The sequence below is a fragment of the Anarrhichthys ocellatus genome, unplaced genomic scaffold (assembly GCF_004355925.1).
Source record: "Anarrhichthys ocellatus isolate YVR2014 unplaced genomic scaffold, GSC_Weel_1.0 scaffold28, whole genome shotgun sequence".
In the NCBI taxonomy this organism is placed as follows: domain Eukaryota; kingdom Metazoa; phylum Chordata; class Actinopteri; order Perciformes; family Anarhichadidae; genus Anarrhichthys; species Anarrhichthys ocellatus.
In genome coordinates, this window is record NW_022280058.1 from 5019401 (window position 1) to 5025259 (window position 5859).

The following is a 5859-nucleotide window of genomic DNA, read 5'->3' on the forward strand; positions in this document are numbered from 1 at the left end:
CTCTCTCTCTCTCTCTCTCTCTCTCTCTCTCTCTCTCTCTCTCTCTCCCTCCTTGTAGTCACCTCCCTCTCAGGGAGTGTACGCACTCCTGCGCTCTCTCCTCCCTACTTGTTCACACATGCACTCGTCTTCATGCTGCACGCACACACCCACCGTCTATTCTGACTGTCTGAGGACTGTGCACATCAAAGAAGAAGCCTGCTTACGACTCTGCTCGGACACTAGTGGAGTGACAGATTTTGGACTGGCTGTTTGTGTGTGTGTGTTTGTGGGGGGGGGGGGGGAGAGCTTAGAGGGAAAGTGTTGATCCATGTGCTTGAGATAAAACCAGACACGTCATTTTTTGGGGTATTTTTTGTGGCAGAGACGTAACTTTTTCTCACTCACTTAAGGACCCGCTGCTCCTTCTTGTGCCAGTGTCGACTCACTTGACAGGGTGAGTGCTGCTGAACTCCCAGTTTGACTTTCTGACACTACTTCTTGCTTCATTGGACACTCTTTTCTTTCTCTTCCGTGTTGTCTGTCTCTTGATATCTTTCATGTCCTACTCCTGGATCTGCCTCTGCAATTATGTTATTAATCTTTTACTCTTTAGACCTCTGTCCACAAATGTCTGACTGTGTGTGTGTGTGTGTGTGTGTGTGTGTGTGTGTGTGTGTGTGTGGGTTTGTGTGTGTGCTCAGATTTTCCCCTGGGGATTCAAAGTCGCTGTGCATGTGCATGAAGACAGGCTTGAACAAGATGAAACAAAAGTCTGTCTTCAAACCAGCTCTTTGCCTTGAATCTGTGCATATTTGAAAAACTATTTTTAAGAAACTTTCCCTGCACAGCACAGATTTATTTGACGGGACGCCTGTTTATCCTATTGCTCAAACCTGGACAAGTGTAGCCACTCATTCACTTCCATAAGCGTGGAATTATTTCTATTTTTTGCTGACGATAAAAAACAAAAGTCAATATGAAACTGAAGTCTTTCCACGACAGGGAAAATGACGTCATCCACTGTCCCAGTCGAGTCATCTCCACCACCACCACAGATGTCTATTTATGGCGGAGTCCACCCTTAGAAACACTGCCATTCACGTCAGATATATGTGCCTTGTGGCTTGAAGTCACAGCTGTGGAAGTGAAGCTTTGAGCTCCAACCTCAAGACTTTTGCAGTATTGACCAAACTCTGTGAGTATGTGGCATCGGTGTCAAAAGTTGCCATTGAATGCTCGGTCAGATATTGCGGCTTGTTTTACTTGATTTTTGCTCTTTTTTAACTTTGGCAAAGTTCTTTATTTAACATTGATGCGTTGAGCAGACTGGCACATTTTTTTTTCATGAAAAAAGGGTTATACATATTTATATTCCCATTGATAAGGTATTTATAAAGCTATGTATGGTTTTGGTGTGTGTAGAAAAACCCACCTGGGGAGCTCCGGCTTGCTACATCACTATCTTCTTTTAAATTACTTTTGAAGACTTATCTTTATTTATTGTGTGTTTTATTGTTGTTTGTGTTAAAGCACTTTGTGATGCTGGTTTCAATTAGTGCCATAAAATCAATTTTATTACATAGTTATTTTAACACACAGCCTTACTGTTGACCAATGTGTTTGATTGTGTTAGTTTCTGAGTCTTATAGTCGGTTTATAGTGAGACTCTGTGTTTCTCTGTGTACTATACATTATAGTTTGGATGTTATTTATATCTGTTAAAACAAGAAAAGAAAAGAAATTGTTAATTTTAGGATTATGTCTTATAAACATCCATGAACGTTTACAGACCCATTTTCTGGTTCAGCTTTGACTCACTTGGTGTAGTTGTGCATGCACACAGTTTCCCTGTCCAATGAGGGATCATTACCAAAATTCCAGGTGTACTTAAGCATTTAGATAATCAGATAATCTGCCTAAACTGTTGATTGTCCGACTTCTTATGTTTCTATCTGACTTTTTAGTAGCAAAGCCAATAGTTTTCATACGCACAATGTTATTATAACGAAGACCCAAGAGATCATACATTTTAATAATCCTTTAATAACAGTCCAATTCTACCAGATTTTTTTCTTTGCTAAAACCTTGTGCCTACATTACCCACAATGCAACTCAACTGCCAACATATTTGAATGATTCATGTTGTCATATTCAGTTATATTTTGTCCTTGAAATACACTGAAAGGAAAAAAAAACATTTAGTTTGATGAGCTATGATATTGACCGTGGATTGGAAGAAGCTGACAGAGAGTCTGATTAGGAAGTCATTGGTTCTCCAAAACAACCCAATTGGTGTCAATATTGTGAAAATACATAATGTAGATCCCACAGTTAAGTTTTTGTTTTTTTATCCTGGCTAGACTCCTGTACACGTTAATCATTACAAATCAGTTGTAAAACCGCCTTCTACAATAAAGGACTGTTGTGAGCTAATCTGAACATCTAAGCGTGCAATCGTGAATGCCAGGGCTTCCAAACGTGCTTTGGAACATAACAAGACACAATCATTACACTAAAGCAAAGAATGTTTACCAATGCTGGCATGCTTTTGACGAAGCAGAAGCCAAGATCCTTTTATGTTTGCCTGGGTTTGTGTGCGTGACTGAATATCTCTACAAACAGCGTATAAAATGTGCATAACGTGGATTGTTTTTCGGAACTGATTTACAGCTCATGGCTATGCTGCATGCATGCACAAAGCTAAAAGATTCTCCAGGAAAACAGAGTGACACACTCGGACATAGCCTGTCTTATCCTTTCACACTCATTCACACGTGTGCTCTATAGAAATGAAGCAGCTATTGGATTACCAATGTGGCTGTTATCCTATTACAAGACAGAGGTTGAAAGCTGTCATCTGTGTGCGATAACAGACCGTCTAAACCGAGGGAAGTGTGTCTCACTCACTCCGACGCACACAATGGACATGTGGACACACTCGTACTGTTAACATACTGGCATGAGATGTGTTCACACCTGCACATTCCCTGTCTTGAATTTCACTCGGAGCGTTTACAAAACATTGCATCTCCAGATTCAGAAGGCGAGGTTGGTGTGTGCTTGGTTATATGAGTAGCGGGTTTTTGGATTAGGTTTGGGGTTGTGTGGCCTTCATTGTTAGGACAGGAGAGGGCTGAACGTCCTTGCAGACAACCAGTTGGAGGTATTGATAGTAGATCACTGAGAGTCTTTGAGTCCAAATTGTGTTCCTGCTCGTAGCTTTAGGCCCAACGCTGCCTTAGTAACCGATATCTTGACACCAGTAAGTAAACTTTGAACTCCCCCCTCCTGCAGCATCGAGCCTTGGCAAGCCAAAGAGAGGAGTGGCTGCTAGCGTGCGAGTTTATGAGGTGCTTAAAAGACAGCCTGTAGGTGAGGTATAGGTGCATACGTATGCTTTGCACGTCTATATACAAGTACAGACCCACACAAGAACTCAGGCAGAGCAAACCAGATGTACAATATCTCTTTTTTTCGAAAGTCATATCTGTGTTTTCAGTTTACTTTTATGACTGTTTTTACAGCCCCCTTAATGCGGTTGCTGCTGTGACTCACTGGTCACGGACTAAAATAAATTTCCCTCTGACAAAAACAACTGCATTTCTTTGTATTTTGCCAGACATAAAGCCTGTCAAAGAAGCCTTGTGAATAAAACCATTTTTCAGCTGTCAGTGAAACGTGCCTGACTGTCTTTTGATCAGCAAGAAGCTGGTGTAAAAATAGCCAGAGTAGTGTTTTCGTCATCAGTTCTGTCAGACAGGCCGTCCACCATGCAGCCCTGCTGTGTACCTGCTGCAAGACGCAGCTGAGAGGAAGCTGCCACTGGCCTGATTACAACCTGCTGTAGATGTGACAAGATGTCTTAGCTGTCTTCCCTGGAAGCCTCTCCCGCTGGTCTTGTAAGCCTCAGCAATACATGAATGCTGATTATATCACCCTAGATGTGCATTGCATAGCATGTGATAAAGCAGGAAACAGTTTGTTTCTCTCAGTGAGGTCAATAGGGATTTCTCACATGCCTTTAATGGGTGTCTGCCTCATTTGCTGTTTGGCATATTCAAGTTACAATGAGGAAGTTACCTTTTTAAAATATTGGTTTTGTTATTGTAGCAGGTAACATATCTCTTAAACGCACGCACAAAGAGGTGATGATGATCAAGAATGTATTTTGGGTGCTTATATATGCATGCATGCATGCATGCATGTATGCATGCAGTCAGACTCTTAAACACCTGAGAGTTTAATGAAGCGTCTCTTCAGGTAGCGAGACATTCCAGTGTGACAGCAGGCTCTCTGTGACGGCCTCGGGGTAGAAGGTGAGAAGAGCGAACCGAGACATAGTCACAATCTCCACCTGTGTATTTCTGTTACTGAGAGAATTATTTTCTTTAACCACATGTTGTCCGTCTGTCAGTTTCATTCCCTGCTCAGCTTCTTTCCAGGCAGCGATCCTGTAGCCACACCTGCATCATGTCAACCAAATGCTGTCATTTTAATTTCATATAACATTGATTGCATCTTGGTTGTATTTATTTAGCCATCATCAGGAAGGCCAGCGGGCAGCCCACATAAAACATGAGAATTATGTCATTGTTTTTAAGGACAGGAATTGTTTTTAGGTGTGATTCGTGCTGTTCCTCCTGCTGTCTTACTTTGCCCTATTTCATTTACTTCCTTGCTCTCTCTGTGTTGTTGTTGTTGTTTGGGTCCATTTTTTTCCATTAGCATCTTGTCCATCAGCCTCCTCCACCCCTAATTTATAAGTAATGACCATGCAGCAGGCAGGCAGGGAGCCAGGCAGAGTAGCAGAGCAGACATGCCGGCTGGTCAGACCTCGTCCCAGCGGACCAGAGCCACTTATCTCTCAAAATAATGACATATGCTTCGACTGGCATAAGGAAAGTGGTTAAAAAGAGACTCAGGATTTGGGAAGTCTCAAAGGTTTCTTTCGCCTTTTTTTTAATTGCCGGAGTGTCCTAAAAACAACATATTTCATACAGAAATCACGGGAAATATTAATCTCTATGAAGCTCTGAAGTAGCAACATAAAGAGCCATCACAATGACACTATGTTACTTAGTTCCTTGGATTTTTCACGTGTTGACCTTAAAATGTAAACCGCTATAATTAACAAATATCTGTGCTTGAATGCTTATTCCATTACATCGCACATTTGAACACACTGCACTGACATGCTCAGTATTATTTTACCATATTATTTTTACTGTGAGACACGAGCAGGTCAGAATAATCAGAATTTAACTTATAAGAGTAGGGATTGAGCAAAAGCTCACATCATTAACAGATAATGGGAATAAAAGTGGGACTAAATTATTACCTTGTGGAACACCACAAGAAATTGTCATTTTAAAGGAAATGCACTATCAGCATTTAAATACAAATTACATTGTTTGAAACCATTTTAATGTGTATTATGTGTGGAGAATGAGTGCTTAAGGTTTATTCAAAGGCCTTCTATCCTTTGTTGTTCAAAAGTCGCCTTTCTTTTCAGCGTATTAATACTGGGTTGTACTGTGGCTATTCTGTTTAGATTTTCTCACTATTGTCAAATTGGAGGAATTACTGTAGCATGCTTATATTACTGGAGTACCAAACCTTCTGATAGACAGCTTGCATATGCTCAACCAAGACTATATTGAATTGTTCTCCATAGATCCCTAAGTAATCCTGCAGAGAGCCAACTGAAACAAAAATGATTCAAGGCTTCATCTACTTTTGTGTTATTGTATAATACTATAATACACACCTATATATAAATAAAAGAAACTCCATCAACATATCTGTGAGAGATGATTCTCCTTGACTGACAAAAGCTGACTATCGGTGTCCCTTATACCACCCCCCACTACCACAAAA

The 5859-nt window shown here is 40.9% G+C and overlaps 1 protein-coding gene across 2 annotated transcripts in view; it reads left to right on the top strand.

The window, feature by feature from the left end:
• The window catches only part of coro2aa (coronin 2Aa), a 35157-nt gene that overhangs the window by 13254 nt on the left and 16044 nt on the right, over positions 1-5859 (top strand). Inside the window, exon 1 of one of the 2 annotated variants that reach the window (XM_031863023.1) lies at positions 63-436. The exons of the other annotated variant lie outside the window; for it this stretch is intronic. The gene's annotated coding sequence lies outside the window, so the exon portion shown is untranslated. Of the gene's footprint in view, positions 1-62; positions 437-5859 lie in introns of those variants that run through there. 2 annotated transcript variants of the gene reach the window in all.